At 41.5% G+C, this 17,842-nt stretch overlaps 1 long non-coding RNA gene across 7 annotated transcripts in view; it reads right to left on the bottom strand.

Annotated features, from left to right (window-relative positions):
• The window catches only part of LOC124976220 (uncharacterized), a 79,929-nt gene that overhangs the window by 30,440 nt on the left and 31,647 nt on the right, over positions 1-17,842 (bottom strand). For 6 of the 7 annotated variants that reach the window (XR_007107022.1, XR_007107026.1, XR_007107021.1 and 3 more), the window contains exon 3: positions 6,871-6,983. The exons of the other annotated variant lie outside the window; for it this stretch is intronic. This is a non-coding gene — a long non-coding RNA (uncharacterized LOC124976220). The remainder of the gene's footprint in view (positions 1-6,870; positions 6,984-17,842) is intronic. 7 annotated transcript variants of the gene reach the window in all.

Here is a 17,842-nt window from a genome sequence, read left to right as displayed (position 1 = left end):
CACAGTGGTGGGGAGGGGCTGTAGCTCAGAAGCAGAGGCTTGTCTAGCATGTGTGAGGCACTGGGTTCAGTCCTTAGCACCCAATAAAAATAAACACATAAAATAAAGGCAAAAATATATATTTAAAAAAACGTCACAGGGGTGATTGGCACCAATGGATCAAGCAAATATGGAAAAAAGTTGAAAAAGTCGTTACCCAGATGAGCACGTGGAGGGGAGACACCACTGCAATGCGAGGAAACCCTTGAAAGGAACCACTGGGAACCTGCAGGTCTACGTGGATGGAGCTACCGCACAGAAGACCACGGGGCAAAGGGCGCAGCGTGCAGTCCAATGCCACCCACGGGAGGTGGTGCAGCACCCAAAAGTGAGATGCAGGCTTACTCAGAACCACCGCTACCAAGTGCAGTGTCCACGAGCACCTGGCTGCAAAGGATAGCTGCTTCCTAAGGAAGGGAGGGTGCACAGCACGGTAACCACGGTTGTGCCCCTGCATCACACTGCAGGGTGGGGACGTCTGCCGGATGTAATGGAGGTATATGGGTGTTCATTGCAGAATTGCACAATCCTTTCTTGTATGATTAAATATTTCATGATATTTTAAAAATTGAAATTATTTTTTTTAAAAACAAAAAGCACTGGATTTTCCAATGAGCACATTAGTCAAGTCCATGGCTAGATTCTTATTCATGAGTTTCCAGAAGCATTCGAGTGGATGCCTGAGTGAGAGTCCAGGCAGAGGAGCTTGGCTGTAGGGAGCAGAGTGGGTGGTGTGCTCAGGGTCAAGGCCAGCGAGCAGAGAGGAGGGAGAACAAGGCATGATCACAACGGAAAGAGAAAACCCATTAAGAATGCCAGAGGAGAAGCAGGTTGAGTCAGGAAGACACCTGACTGGAGAGAGCTTGGCCCAGCTGAGAAGACGCAGCCGATTCAGTTCCACACACCTTCACTGAAATGCCAGGTGCAGACCTTGCATGAAGTCACAGAGGTCAAGAAAACAAGTGCCATTCCTACAGTCAGGGCCTCAGACTCAGAACATAGAGAGCAGCTTCTGGTTTCAGAGCCAGAAGAGCTGCCTCCACCACCTCAAAGAGATGACAGGTGAGCCCCAGGAATAAGTCTACTGCCCAGGGCGACGTGACACCCACAACCCCATCTGACTGCGCCTCAGTTTTCCCTCCTCTGAGACAGGTGTCATTCACCACGCATGGCTAGTAGGAAAACTAAAGGAGACCGTCTACCCTTGTGGTGTGAGGCAAGTGCCCGGCAGTACCTGGCAGCCCCACCACTGTGGGAAAAACCACCTGCGTCTCTGCAGAGCTAAAATCCTAACTCACCAGGGACCTTTGGGCACTGCCAGCAGCCCCATAGCTGATGTCTGAAAGGGTAAGCGACTGCCGACGGAAGGCAGAAACTGAGAGCAGCAGAGAGATGGGGCACTGGGAAGAGAGGGAGGTTCAGAAGAGCAGATCCTGCAACGGCCAATGGTAGGAAGGCAGAAGCAACCACAGAGAAGTCTGGGCTATGCCAAGTGGCATGGACGGCTCAGTAAGGCTGGTTTCCTCACAGTATGGAGTTTAAATATGGTGGGAATGGAGAGGAGGGGCCCTCAGGATTATGTATTTATGATAGAATCAAAGATGACGTGGTTTGGGTCTAACTGGATGTAGGAGGTGAGAAGGAAGAATTTCGATGGTTCCCAGGTTGCAGCTCAGGGGAATTGAATAAAGCAGATGGTGGCTCCATTCATTGCAACAGGGGATGAAGATTGAAGGCCTCTATTTTCTCAGTGATGTAAAAGGCAAGGTCACCTGCCTGGCAGAGGCAGGACGAGGTGAGGGGCCTGATGAAAGTGGCAAAGGTCTAAGAAAGCTGCCAAGGATAATGTGAAAAGCAGCTGATGAGGGACAAGGAAAAGGATTGCCACGCCACGCTGCAAGTCCAACCACAATTGGAAGCCATAAATTTGCAATGGCACCAATCAATGCGTGATGGGACTCCCTCCCATGGAGATCAGCAACCAGCACTAGAGAATGCAGGGGGAGGGGGCTGTGCAGGCCGAGCCAGGGAAGCACTGTCAAAGGGCAAAAAAAATAGAGGTGATGGGAGGGATGGGCCCACAAGGGCAGGAGGAGAGAGGGAGCAGTTGAGGAAGAATAGGAAGGACAGGCAGGCAAGGATGGGGCTGTGCAGCCAGCCATTTCCAGGGGCAGGAAGGCCAGGGCAGCAGGAGAGAAGACAGTTGTTGCCAGAGCTGAGTTCAGATGCACAGCAGCCCTGGCAATGGCAGGGCAGGGAGCAACTGGGGCAGGAGCAGGGGAGGTGGGGTAGAGGCTGAAGTGGGGAAGCAGCGTGAGATGCCTGTTCTTAGCCACTGATGCACCTTTGCAGCAATCATAGAGCAACTGAGGGCACTATGCTAGGTCCTGGAATCAAAACCAGGCTTCCTGCCTTGACCCTTCCATAACAGAATATATGTCAATGACAGATGACACAGGTCAAGAAAATGTCAAGTCCCCTTACCCAGTATAATCTCATTTTCAAGAATGCATCCAAAGAAAAAAGCATAAAACTGCATCCTTTACAACATTCACTGCATCTACAGCATGCACACACACACACACACACACACACACACACAGCTGAAAAAATCTGAGCATTCAACAACATTGAGAAGATGACGATTATGAAGAAACAGGGAAAGGTCTGCACCCACAGATGCGCTTTCTGGGGAAGCAAATCTGTTCTGTTCGTCTCCTTATCCCCAGGCACAAAGCGCAGAGCTTGGCTCATAATGGGCACTCAGAACCTGTCAGAGTGAGTGAATGAATGGAAGAAACTGCACCACGTTCTGATTAGACCTTGTGGGAAATAACGCAAGCACCTAGAGAGGAAACGCAAAATAATCAAGAAGCCCTGTTAGGAGACTGGAACAGGACGACTGTTTCCTTACTTACAAACTCACTTCATCCTGTCACACGGTTTAACAGTTAAAAATGAGCATCTACTCTTTTAATAACACTGGATCAAGGAAGAAATACAAGTCAGAATTTTAGAATCTCTTTAAAAATAATGAAAACACTGTATACCATTAAACACTAAATACATTTACCCTTTGTGAAAAGTCATCTCCAAAAGACACTGGCACAGACAGAATGTCGCAAGGCCATTCCTCACAGCAGTTTTAAAGTACAAAAGACTAGAAATGACCCCTCTGTGCAAAAAAGCAAGCTCCACACCCCCTGTGAAGTATAATGCCATAAGGAAAAGTGAACAACGAAGAGAGCCACAGACTCTCAGCCCCAGGTCTGGGGAAAGGAGGGAGAGAAGCAGGCGGAGCGTGGAACAGTGCTTCTGAGCATGAACCCACGATTCGAGAGCTGTAAGGTAAGAAAAGTCAAACCCCAAAAGAGGGCCACCTAGAAAGGAGGGAGAGAACAGGCAGCAGGGATGGGAATGAGGCAGACCTCTCCAGATATGTTTTGTTTTGACTTTGGAACTAAATAACCATTTTAAATAATTACAAATCAAAATGTAAAAGCTGAAGTTATTTTTATAAAAATAAACAAATAGCTATGCACCAATAGTCCCAGCTTCTCAGGAGGCTGAGGCAGAGAAGTCAAAACCAGCCTGGATGAAACAGTAGGCCCTCACCTACACACACACACACACACACACACACACACACACACACACGAGCCTAACTGCATGTCAAGCTGGGGCTTCACTACACGAGAAGGTTCAATGCAAGAGGCTTTAAAAGCCGGTAACATACATGTTTCTAGTGGGAGTGGCCTCAAGGCAAAAGGGACACAAAGAAATCCTAAGCTACATTTGGCAACCTGCCACATGGTCAGTAGTACTCTAGGGTTTTGCTTTGAATGCACATACATGTTAATGTCATTAAGAAGTAAGATTTATAATGTAAGGTTAAAAAAAAGATACAAATATAAAACCAAAGAAGTTAAATACAAGTCCTATAATCCTAACTTTGAGTTGAAAATATCAATATAAATTCATTGAGGCTTTTATTTTAAAAAGAAATTGTTCTGTCACTAGAAGCAAGGCTCAACCTTGTAGCTATGAGTATCCACGGGACCCATGCTCTAGTTTCTAATTATCATTTCCTCTGTAAAGGAACCTGGGCTTCTTGGAGATACAGCAAGTTCTGGGTGTAGACGCACCATCAAACGTCAAGAAGATTCTGGAGCCAAACTGAAGGGCTCCCACTGGTCAAAGCTTAGACAACTTGATCATCAAAAAGAACAAGCCCACAATGAATTAAAGCATATCTGATAGATTAAAATTCAGGGGATAATACTAAAAACAAACAAATCTAAAAACCTAGCTGGTAACCTCTGTAGGTTATTAGGACACCAACCAATTATTCTGGAAATAGGTAAATAATGGAGAAAATAAAGCACTTGCCCTGTCTTTCTCTGTACAAACAGATTTTTAGGGTTAACCAAATAGTTGATAGGGGAAGCTCTTTACAGACAAACGCCAGGCTTTAAACTAAAAAAGAATGATGGAACTAGAGCCTAGAACTGTGCAGCCTCCCACGAGACACTGGTCACTGGGCAGTGACCGTCAAGGTGGCTGACAAAGTGATGGGCAGCTTCACGTGCAAGGACAAGCCTGCCCACACCTCAACCAGTGCCCAGACCTGACCCAGAAGGGCCACCCATAGCTCTGTGCTTCCTGATCTGCCCAGCAGGAGAACAGCCTGTCTATAGAAATTCTGAAACATAACATCTGCCTCTCATGCAGCCTCCAGGCTGTGACTACCAGTTTACAGAAAATACGTGGAACAGGAGAAAATCTGACACTAAAGATGGAACTAGCCAGATCCAAAATGTGAGAAGTTCTATGGAACTAAGTGGTCTGGCTTCCTCAATAAATAAATGACAAGGGGTGGGGGATCCGAAAGACCTAGCTACCAAATTCAAGACGGGACTTTATTTGTATTCTGATGTGAACAAACCATCTGCAAAAGCCACATTTATGAGAAAACTGGGACAATCTGACCAATGACTAGATATTAGATGATAGTAAATAACTATAAATAATTTTTAAATTATAATAATGGCATCATCATTATGTTTTTTAAAAAGAGTACTTCTTAGAGAGCTACACTGAAGTATTTACTGTTGAAGTGATAGGATGTCTGGGATGATTTTATCTGGGAACAGAAATGAAAAATGACTGGTCAAATGTCAATGCTGGCTGAAGCGATGGAGGCACATGAGCATTCGTTTTAACATTCTCTCTCCTGCAATGCAGGTTGAAAATTTCCATAATAAGATGTTAAAGAGGAAGGCCCCCATCCATAGCACGCAGTGCTGCCTACCTCCTCCTTGATAAGAGGAGCTGAGCACAACAAAGCCTGTGTTCCTGAACCAACTCTAAGGAAGCTGTTGTCTGAATTATGAATATCAACTAAAACAAGACTAACGAGAATTTGCTAAGGATATCTCACAGTGACAATGTTCAAACCTGCCTGTTTGGATCTGTAAGGTCCCTCACTACAACAGATATGAGCTATGCATCACTGGAAAAGCTTGTAGAAAAGTGTCAACAGGAGGGATCTGTTTCATCAGCTCAGTTCACACCGTGGGCTCTAGAGCAATGAAAACCAGAGAAGGATTACATTAAGGTTAAGTCAAGCATCTTATATAGTATATACTTATAGTTTTTAGCTTTTCTTACTAAAATACTTCATCAAGCAAATTAGACAAATGCAGTTTAAAAATCATTTCCCATTTAGAGTATTTATGCTACAGACAGGCTTAAAAAGCTAATAAGCTATATGGCAATATAAAAACATAAAAAGAAGAGAGAATGACAACTCTATTATAACAAGCCATATATAAATCGGGGAAGGAGCAAGAAGTCTGCAGGCTGGGCCAGCGTCCAAAAGCCATTACAACTAATGGCTGATGTGCAGGCCTATGGGTTGTGCTTATTTAAATTCCAGCCAGAATGTATACATTATAAATAATTCTTTCATAAATGCACTCCCCCACAATCCACGCATCCCAATTATTTCTAAGGCAAAGCATTAAACAAAAGAGCGGCCCTAGCTCCAATATACCACATTAGATTTAACACGAATATATAATTGCGGCAGCACCGTAAATGGTGATTCATTTACAAAGAGATCCATTTAAAGACTCCAAACATCCACTTGGGTCTTTTTAAAAGCGTTGTGTCATATTCATATGAATATTTTAAACTAATATGGGAACTACATGGAAGGCTTATTTTTCTGTTTTCAGTTTAAGATGATCAGAATTCTAAGGCCTGAGAGTCCCGGAACCTTCCACAGCGGCTCGCGTTGGTCATGCGAGCAGGCGAGGGGCTGCCGCAGCGGTCAGGGCCGCCCCGCACTCGCTCATCTCGCTCTCCACTGAGTGGCGGGAGGGGCGCAGGCAAGGCCACGGCAGCTGCGCACAGCAGCGTGCTTTCCTTCCAGAACAGCAATCATGGAGAGGCAGGAAGAGCAGGAAAACCAAGACTGGCCTGTGGAGATCACGGCGAGGAAGACTAATGCCTGGGGCTGTTCTGATCCAAAGGACCTCTTTTGATTGGGTATTTCTTAGCAATCAATCATCTGGCAAAACTCGAGAAATACAAGAAGGCCTAACTGCCAGGGCAAATGGCATTCATGACCATTAGTCCTCCCAATTTTCTAAAAGTAAGGACAATTTGTGTCATTTTCAAGTAAGACACCCATTCTTTATAACAAGACTCCTTCATGGTCAGACTGCTTAAAGTTGATTGATAAACAGATTTTTAATTTCACTACCACTGGGTAGATATCATTTCTTACAAATATATAAGTACAAACTAAAGGCACACAGTACTTACACAAACCTGAATCTTCTGACAGTCGAACTACAATCTCCACCACCACAGAGAAGTCGTCTTCATTGGCACTGAAGTCCCAGAAGATGTCAAGGAGTCCTCTGACAATGACCTGACTGTGGAAATGAGCAATAATCCATACAGTTATGTGGACAGCACTGACCAAAGGACACTAAGTTCCAGGTACTGTGCTAAGACCAGGTAATGCAACCATGGAGCAAAGGAAAGGTAGCAACCACCATCCTCAAGGAGGACAGAGATGTCCAAGGCCTGTCCAAGACAGGCGCTGATGGGCACCCACATTGCTCAGCCTTGCAGTCATTAGACGTTGAAACTGTCCACTTAAGACCATGGAAAATCTCCTTTGCTGATTGTTTCTTCAAGACTAAACGAACTTGGAAGAAAAGTCTGAGGTAGTGGGAGATCTGAGGGTCAACAAACACAGAAGGCAGAAAACCAGAGAGGCACCTGGGACTCTCCCAATGACTAAGGACTCTGAGTCTGGAAGGAATTTTTTTTAATTCAGACATTTCTCTACATTTACTACGTTTACTCTCCCATCTTCCTGTGATGATTAGCCATAAAACCCATAAAATGCGAAGGAGTGATGATGCTTATTTGAGGAAGTAAAGAAAGCTCTGAGCAGGGTCAGTGGTGACAGTCACCTAAGGGAAAGGGAAGGCCGTAGGCCACAGGGCCCCTGCAATGCACAGGACAGCAGCTCACAGCTGAGGAGCAAAGGAAAGACTAGGGAGGAGCCCAAAAGACGGCAGGCCACCAGGAACTGAGGGTGCCCAGGCACCCCAAACAGAGGAGGCACTGGCCATCAGGGGAGAACAGGTCACTGCCACTGCCGTGCCCAGAGACCACAGTCCACGGCACAGTCTGAACTACTCAGGCCTCTTGTGGAGAAGCATACAAGCAAGAGGCAAGACAAAAACAGCTTAAAGACCAGGAGACAGGAAATGAAAGCACACTGCGGTAGGGTTCTCAGACATGGAGTGTGAAACACCCCTGCGAGGGGCTGGGATCTGATAAACACACTTCACACACAGAGGAGACACTGAGGCAAGCAGGCAGCAGCACAGACTCGTCATCCCAACACTGCAAAGGTAGAGGCAGGAAGACAGCAAGTCCAAGCCCAGCCTTCACAACTCACCAAGACCCTGCCTCAAAAATGAATGTGAAAAGGGCCAGGGGTGCCGCTCAATGGAAGAGTGCCCCTGGTATGAGGGCATGTCTGTGTGACTGAGTGAAGAAATGGGTGGATTCATGAAATAGAGCGACACTAAGACAACACAGAATAACAAAACAGTAAACTATTAAAAAAGAGAAACTGAAACTAAAAAAATATTCAATTAAGCTTGATCTAAGATAAATAAAGAGCAAAAAGAGAAAAAAAGCAGGTGTGACAAATAGAAAATAGCAAGACAATAGACTTAAACCTAATCACATCAATAATTCCATTAAATGTAAATGCTCTAAACATTCCAATTAAAAGACAAAAGTTCACAACAGAAGATTTAAAAAGCAAGAGCCAATTATATTCTGTTTATAAGAAACACATTTCAAATATAAACATACAGATAAGTTAAAAATTAAAGAATGAAGAAAGATAAATTAAGCTAACAATAGGAAAAGAAAGCTGGAGTGGCTATATCAATATCAGACAAATCACTGTAGAGTCCAGAAAGCGATCCACAAATATATCAAGAGATTTTTCACAAAGCCAAAAAGAGAAAGGAGAGTCTTTTTAAAAAGTGATGCTAGAATAAATAAATACCACATGGGGAAAAAAATAAGCCTTAACACTTACCTCATACCATACACAAAAATTAATATTCAAATAATCACTTCATATAAAAGCTAAAACAAAAAAATGATCAACTTATCAGTTTAAAACATGAAACTTAATCAAAATTTAAGTTTTGTTCCCCAAGTCACACAAAATAAATATGACAAGTCATTGATTGAAGAAAATACCTCACAGAAGACTACCACATAGATTATATAAATAACTCTTACCATCTTATACCTCAATAATAAGACACAGAGCTTGGTTTTTCAAAATGTGTTCATAAATGATTGCACCAGCATTATTCATAACAGAAAGCAACCTAAATTTCTATCAGCTGATGAATGGGTAAACAAAATACAACTGTCTGCTCAGTGGAATATCATTCAGCAACAGAAAGAAATGCAGTACTTAAAATACACCACCACACAGACGAACCATGAAAACATTCAAGTGAAAACTCAGTCACAGAAGAGTATGTGCAATAGGACTAGGTTTCAATAACATGTCCAGGACAGGCAGACCAATGGAGACAGGTTGTCCAGGGCTGGGCACTAAGGATAAAATTAGTGACTGCTAATGGGAACAGGAATTCTTCTTAAGACTAAAAAGTTTTAAAATTCATGGTGGTGAGGTTGCACAGCTCTGTGAATATAAAACAAGCCATCAGCTTACACACTTTAAGGGGAGGCACTATGTGATATGTCAAATAATCTCAATGAAGTTGTTATATTTTAAAAACGTGTAAAAAATTTTAACTTTACACACACACACTATGTGTGTGTATGTGTGTGTGTGTGTGTGTGTGTGTGTGTGTGGTCAAGAAGCACAAAAGAAAAAAAAAATTCTCCACATCACAAATCTTCAGAAAAACACAGATGGAGATGAACTTGACAGACACGGGAACACATGACAAAGGTGAGCACCATCAGCACCAAGTCCTGCGGATGCCATGCAGCTCCTGGTATAGGGTGCTGAGAAGGCACATCATCTCTGGGTATGCTCCCCACAGTTCCAGAACACAATCTAATATGAGAAAATGTCAGACAAATACATTTTGAGAGACAGTCTACAAAATCCCTGATCATTATTCTTCAAAACTGCCAAGGTCATGAAAGACAAGAATGAACCAGGAGCATGTGGCAAGATGGTGGAATAGAGGGTTGCTTCCCAAGTGGCTCAGTGGCATGAAGCAAGAAGACCAGACAGGCAGCTTTTCAATAAGGAGGATGAATATCAAGAATTAGGGAAAACTGTAATTTGATACTGGACACTCAAAACAGAAACCCAGAAACTCAGGAGATCTTATATAATAAAGGGGAAAGATCCCCAGCCCCACTGCAGCAAAAGCAGCTGGTGACACAAACCGTAAGAGTCCCTACAAGAATGCAGTAAAGCAATAAAGGAATTAAAGGAACCCACATTCTTGGGAAGACTGAGGCATGTCCGGGTAGGGAAAGCTTAGAGATCAGAGACACTGCTCAAAAAAACAGCAAGCTGTGCTGCACAGTATCCATGCATGAGAGTGGTCTAAGAAAAGGCTCCTATACCACATGAGAGGAATCCAAAGGAGAGTCCTGGGGTGCAGTCTTCCAGTGTGGACCAGCAACTGCTGGGTCCTGGAGGAGCACTGATTTAAAATCCCCAGTGAAGAGACTACACCCTGCCTCCAGGAGTTCTACCTCCAGGACCAACCCTCCTGAGGGTGAAGCTACATCAACCTCCAGACAACCCCACAGAACTGCTGAAGAGGGAAGCCACTGAACTCCAATGGAATAATTGTTCAATTTTTCACCAAGATCCCCTTTCTTTTTTTTCTTTTTTCTCTTCTCTCTCACATTTACACCATTCTTGAAATGAAGTATTTTTCATGCATCAGTTTATTGAGGACTAGGATCTCTGAATAGTATATTACAGTTTTGTGGTTCATTCTTTTACCATTTTCTTTCTATTTTTAATTTTTTTAATTTTTATGTTATATATTTTTTCTTCAAACTTATCTGTTTCCCTGGATTCTCTTTCTCTCTTCTATCCTGCTAAGAGCCAAGCTCTATTAATTCCTCTTTCACACTTCCTATAATTTTTTACTTCAATCTTTACTCCTTCTTCCTCATGAACATCACATCCTACACTAATTCTGTTATCTCTTTGTCCACCATTTGGAACTGTAAACCCTTTGGCAAACTTACCCTTTATATTGTAGACAATAATTGAAGACATCATTTCTGTTTATTGCAACAAAACTGTAGATGTCTTAATAGGAGCTACTTGGTTTAAGGCTGTATATTGCTTGTATTTGGTGTTGTTAATATTGGTCTCCCCTTAAAGGCAAGGAACTGGAAACCTTCAGGGACACTCTGACTCCACAGGGTAGAAAGTCTACTGCCTCAGACCCACACTGCTAGATGGGTAGACACACAAACAACATGAAAAAACAGGGAACAAATCATCTCAAACAAACCAAGATACTCCAATAATAGAATCCACTGATACACAGAAGAAGAAATGACAAGAGAAGGAGTTTATAATGTATACAGCTGAAACAATCTGTGATGTAAGTAGTGAAAACAGAGAAAATGCAGGAAGTGAAAGATCACGTCAATAAAGGGATAGAGATTATGAGAAGAAATCAAGCTCAAATCCTTAAAATGAAGGAAGCAATAAACCTAATTAAAAATTCAATGGAAAGCATCACCAAAAGATTAGACCAGTTAGAAGACAGAACCTCAGGCAAGGAAGACAAAATACATAATCTTGAGAAGAGACCTGACCACACAGAGGGCATGTTAAAAAAACATGAACAGAATTTCCAAGAATTACGGGATAACATGAAAAGACCAAATTTAAGATTCATCAGGATAGAATGAAGGCTCAGAGATTCAAACCAAAGGAATGCATGACCTTTTCAATGAAATAATATCAGAAAATTTCCCAAACCTAAAGAATGAAATGGAAAATTAAATACGAGAGGTTTACAGGACAACAAATGTACAAAATTACAACAGACCCTTACCAAGTTACATTATTATGAAAATTCCTAACATACAGAATAAGGCTAGAATTTAAAGGCTGTCAGAGAAAAACGACAGGTTGTATTTAGAGGGAATCCAATCCGGATCTCAGCTGATTTCTTAACACAGACCCTCAAAAGCTAAAAGGTCTTGGAATAATACATACATACCAAGCTCTGAAAGAAAATGCACGCCAGTCAAGAATACTGTACCCAACAAAATTAAGCTTCAGAATTGACGATGAAATAAAAAACTTCTGTGCTAAACACGTTAAAAGAATTCACAACTAGAAAGCCTACACTAGAGAACCCATTCAATAAAATATTTCATGAGGAAGAAATGAAAAATATAAAACTGAAAACCAGCAAAGGAGGCACTACACTAGAAGAATAGTCAATAAAAGGAGAAAATAATTAAAATTAAAAAACAGAAATAAATCAAAATGACAGGGAATGAAAAACTCTCTGGATAATAATACTGAATGTAAATGCCTTAAACTCATCAATCAAAAGACACAGACTGGCAGATTGGATTAAAAAAACAAGACCCAACAGTAAACTTTCTCCAACAGACTTGCCTCAGAGGCAAAGATATCCACAGACTGAAGGTAAAAGGATGGGAAAAAAACAAATCATTCACATGGATCTCATAAACAAGCAGGGGATTCTATCGTCGCATCAGATAAAGTGAACTTCAAGACACAGTTAATCGGAAGGGACCAAGAAGGACAGTTCACACTGCTTAAGGGAATCATACATCAACAGGACGTAACAATCGTAAATATTTATGTCTCACATGGAGTGTCTACATACATCAAACCGACCCTTCTCAATTTCAAGAATCAAATAGACCACAAAACAGTGATTCTGGGTGACTTTAACACACCTCTCTCACCAGTGGATAGATTCTCCAAACAAAAACTATACAAAGAAACTACAGGACTAAATAGTAAAATCAAAAATTTAGACTTAGTAGAACTATATAGACTATTTCATCCATCAATGAGTGAATACACTTTCTTTTCAGCAGCACACAGATCCTTCTCTAAAACAGACCATATCTTAGGCCACAAAGCAAGTCTTAGCAAATACAAAAGACAGAGGTAATACCTTGTACCACCAGAAGAATGAGAAGTTATACTCCATTTTTGTATTACGTGTCAAAATGCATTCTACTGCCATGTAAAACTAATTTGAACAAATAAAAAAAATAAAATCTAAAAAATAGTGGTAACTTTAACAACTGGATTTCAGGCAAATTTTTAAAAGTCTATAATACCTGTTCTTATTGAAACTTTTATTGATCTCACAGGGATATGAAAACTAAGGAACAGATGATTGAAAAGTGCAATCTATCACTGTTATTGCATTTTAAAATATGTTTATTATAATTCACCTTCAAATACTATTAGAGTGTATTTGTATACAGTGTGCATACATAGTACATATATTATATAGTTTAAGACTCTTACAGTAGTTATGGTTTGGGAGTGAAGTGTCCCCCCAAAGCTCACATGTGAGACACTGCAAGAAGGGTCAGAGGAGAAGTTGTGAGAGGCTCAACCCAATCAGCGATTTAGTCCCCTGATGGATTAGCTGAGTGGTAACTGAAGTGGTGGGTGTGGCTGGAGGAGGTGGGGGTTGGGGCATGGCTTCAGGTATATATTTGTGTAAATAAACTTTTCCTCCTTTAAAATTGTTCTGGTTAGATCTTTAAGTCACAGCAGTAAGAAAGCTGACTAAATCATTAGTAAACTTCATTTTCTACTACCATTCTTTGTGATTTTGTTGTCATGTATCTTATCTGTACTTTTGTTTTAAACAATAGAATGCATGCATTACTAATCTTAATTTATTATTTTTAAACATTTTTATGTTTTCGTAATACTGAAGATTGAAACCAGTGGTACTCTCCACTTAGCTAAACTGCTAGACCTTTTTATTTTGAGATAGGGTCTCACTAAGTTCCCCAGGCTGGCCTCAAACTTGCTGTCCCTGCGTCAGTTTCCAGGGTCACTGGGATTACAGGTGTAAGTTTCCACAGGAGGCTTGTTTTTCATTAAATAGTAAATTATTTTTAAAGAGAATAAAAGTGAAAAAATAGCCTTTTATTTTACTCATATACTTATCATTTCCAGTGCATTATTCAAGTTAGAAAAAAAAAAAAAAAAAGACTAGACCAAGAAAATGCCACAAATGGGAGGAGTCAAAGAGACATGACAATTAAGTTCAATGTGGTCCCCTGGTGAGGGACACCAGACACCAGATCAGTGCTTATCTTGGCCATGGCAGTGGAATAAGAAGGGACAGACTGAAATGGTGGCAACAAGGGAACTTAGTGAGGGAAATGTTCAAACTTGATTGTGGTCTTGGTTGCCTGACTGTATACATTAACCCAAACTCCTCCAACCTGACACTAGAGTGGGTGGATTTTGTTGCACGTAAAATAATGCCTCAACAAAGTTATTTTAAACAAAGACAATGATCAAGGGGGAAAAGTCAGAACCATCAGCAGCAGCCTTGGTGGCCTGAGGGTCTCAGTGTGCAAGAGGAGGAACCGAAGCTCCTTAAAGCTTCCTTTGAGCAAGTGGAAAGGTTTTCCATCTGCTTCTGTCTGCTCTCCCAAGCAACTGACTCTCCAGGAGCCATAAACCTCATTCCTGGTCACGCATGCATCAAGAGAATTCACTGAAGTCAAAAACCCACCTTGATTTGCAGGAAAGGAGGACTAGAAATTCAAAGAGGCAGTCTTTTGGCGCAGCATACACAGGAAGAAATTCATCAACTAGAGCCTGTCCACGGAGAGACTTATATCACCCTAGGGATGGAAGGTCGAGATCTGGCAGCCAGGAGGCTTGGGAAAGTCAAAACAGACACTATAGAGAAAGTCGCTGATTACATTTCACTGGACCACATTCATGTTAACCTCCCCTGGGAAATCAAGCAACCAAGATCCCCAATCTGCTTCTAGGGCCATAGAACAGATAGAAAAATCTGCATCTAGCCTCAAGTGGTCACAAGGGACCTGCCCTCTTAAGGAAAGAGAGGAAAGGGATAAGAGAAAGCCCCTGAAGCAGGGACCATGTGCCACAGTGAATATAGATGGCAAAGAGCTAAAGGCAAACAAATCGGTGCTTTGGAATCAACACTTGGTAAACCTACTGCTTTATAATGGCATGACCTGGAGGGCTCACGGTGGCTGAGCAGAGTCCAAAAGTATCAGCCTCAATACCCCTCTCTGTCAGCTATGCTAATCAGATGAAAGGAGAGAAAGGCCCTCTGGAGAGATGGCCCAGGCTTGCCTGGGAAGACCGTTATAAGAATGCAGTGAGACAATCATAGGAAGCTCACAGCATGGTACTTGGCCACCATCAGCTCTCCAAGTTCTCAGTCATGACAGTATGATACAAGAAAAGGACTGCAAACAACCTCAGTGTCCTTACAACCTTTTGGATGGGAGCTTCAAGGATCATGACATATCTATACCTTGGCATACTGTGCAAAAAGATATCCACAAAAAGTAAATGAGAAACTAAGGTAAAGAATTTTACATATAGTGGGAGTCCATTTCTTTTTTTTTTTTTTTTCTTGTAAACAAATGGGATACATGTTGTTTCTGTTTGTACATGGAGTAACAGCATACCATTTGCAAAATCATACATTTACATAGGGTAATGATGTTTGATTCATTCTGTTATTTTTCCCTTCCCCCCCACCCCTCCCACCTCTCTTTTCCCTCTACACAGTCCCTCCTTCCTCCATTCTTGCCCTCCTCCCACCCCACCATTATGTGTCATCATCCGCTTATCAGTGAGATCATTCGTCTTTTGGATTTTTGAGATTGTCTTATCTCACTTAACATGATATTCTCCAATTTCATCCATTTGCCTGCAAATGCCATAATTTTATTATTCTTTATAGCTGAGTAATATTCCATTGTATATATATATACCACAGTTTCTTTATCCATTCAGGAGTCCATTTCTTAACAGATTTATGAAGATATGTGTGATCCATGTGTACATGGTACGTACTTACTTAGGAAAAAGCATGGAAACACATGCACCAAACAGTTAATAGCTATTACCAAGACTGAGCTGGGGAGGGAGCGAAATGATTACCACTTAAACTCCTGGATCAATAACTGTTCCAAAGGTATGCATTACTTGGTGAATTTTTTTAAATATAGAGGAAGAGGATTTCTTGCTTGATTTTGTATGGCAACATAAGCAATGTTCCTGGAAACAGAACCATGGAAGCAGCCCTGCAGGTCCTTGTTCATCTTCCCTTCACCGCTCACTCAGCTGCAGGCCTACATTGAGCTCAGGTGGCTCCAGACTCAGCATGAGAAGCCCGGGTGCCGGATGAGCAAGCTCCAGGCCCTGCCTCAGAGCTTACAAGCCTGGCGAGGCCCAAAGTTGGCAAGAAAATCCTCAATGACCTGCAGTGACAAAATTCATAAGAGTACTTGTGGAATACTCCAGAAACAGAAAAAAGCATGGAGGAGTGAGTCAGTGAGAGGAGGACACTATGCTAGGCAGGAGTCAAGCAGAAATGTGCAGGGTAAACACATCTAGGACGGAGCGGTGAGACACAGGCTTCGCAGCAAATGTGGTCCCAATGCTACCCGTCTAGTGGAAAGGCTGGACCTGCCTGTGCAGCTGAGGAGTATAGGAACTCTCTGCACTGCACGCTCAAATCTTCTTTAAAACTACATTGCTTTTATGAATCAAGTTCATTAATAAAAAAGAAAGTAAAAACAAAGATTTCTTCCAGACACACAAAAGCTGAGAGAATTTCTGCATAGCAGTCTTGCATGAACATGAATGGTCAAAGAAAGTACCAGAGGCAAAAGGACACCTGCTGGAAATCCACATTTTACAAAAACAGAAAAAAAGCACAAAAAAAAATGATGCCAAATACAAAAACTATTTTCCCCTTACTAACTACTTTAAGAGCAAATATAGAACCAGACACGGTGCCATCCTAGCCACTCGGAAGCAGTAGGATCTCAAGTTCAAGGCCAGCCTCAGCAACTGAGCAAGACATTGTCTCAAAATAAAAAATAAAAAGGACTAGGGATGTGGCTCAGTGGTAAAGGGTCCCTTCAATTCCTAGTAACCCCCCACCCAAAGCAAATCGAGTAACCAAGTGTGGCGTGGTTTGTAACTGGATAGAGGCATGATGGAGGGGGAAGCACAGGAGCTGGGGAAGGAAACAGAAGCGTCCACCTTCCATCTCCTACAAAGTGGCGTCGTCTATTTTAATACATGCTGTGGTGAGTGAAAGAAGTAAATTATAATCCTAGAAGAACCAATAAGAATTTTAAAATAATAAGTCAAAGTGGAGATAAAATAGAATCATTTTTTAATTTATTTTTTTAAAAGCAGGAACAGTTGAGAGAAATGGAAAAGATAGTTTTTACATAAACCAAATCAATGGTAGCCTCAAATATAAATGATCTAAACATTCAAATTAAGAGGCAGAGGTTGTTACACCAGATAAAAAAGAAAGACTCAACCATGTGCCTTCCACAGGAAACAAAATTTAAACACAGGTTAACGTCGGTACAAATATATGTCATACAAATATTAACCAAAAGAAAGCTGGAGTGTATAAATTAACATCAGTGAAAGTGAGCTTCAGAAAAAGAAATAGTACTAGGGAAAAAATTATGCAATAATTCAGAAATCAATTTATTCAAGAAGTCAGACAAAACTAAATGTGTACACACCCTGCATCAAAGCTTCAAAATACATAAAAACCAAAAGGAAAAACAGATAACTCCACAATTATAGTTTAGGAACTCTCTCAATAATTAACAGAACAAGTAGGAAGAAAAAAAGCAAGAATATAGAAGAACTAAACAATGTTTTCAACTAATTTACCCTAAATGATATTTACAATACGCTCTACCCCAAAACCTGAAATGCTCACTCTTTTAAAGTGTACACAAGGCAGAACATACCCTAAGCCATAAAACAAATCTCAACTAACTAATTTATTTATGGCACTGGGAACTGAACCCACCGGTGATTTACCACCAAGCTCTACCCAGCCCTTTTCATTTCCTTTATTCTAAGACTGGGTCTTGCTAAGTTGCTGAGGCTGGTCTTGTTTTAATCAGCTTTGAGTCACTGTGACCAAAAGACCTGACAAGAACAACTTAG

The sequence above is a fragment of the Sciurus carolinensis genome, chromosome 2 (genome assembly GCF_902686445.1).
Source record: "Sciurus carolinensis chromosome 2, mSciCar1.2, whole genome shotgun sequence".
Lineage (NCBI taxonomy): Eukaryota > Metazoa > Chordata > Mammalia > Rodentia > Sciuridae > Sciurus > Sciurus carolinensis.
The sequence above is the reverse complement of the archived record's forward strand: the minus strand, read 5'-3'. Positions and strand labels throughout refer to the sequence as shown.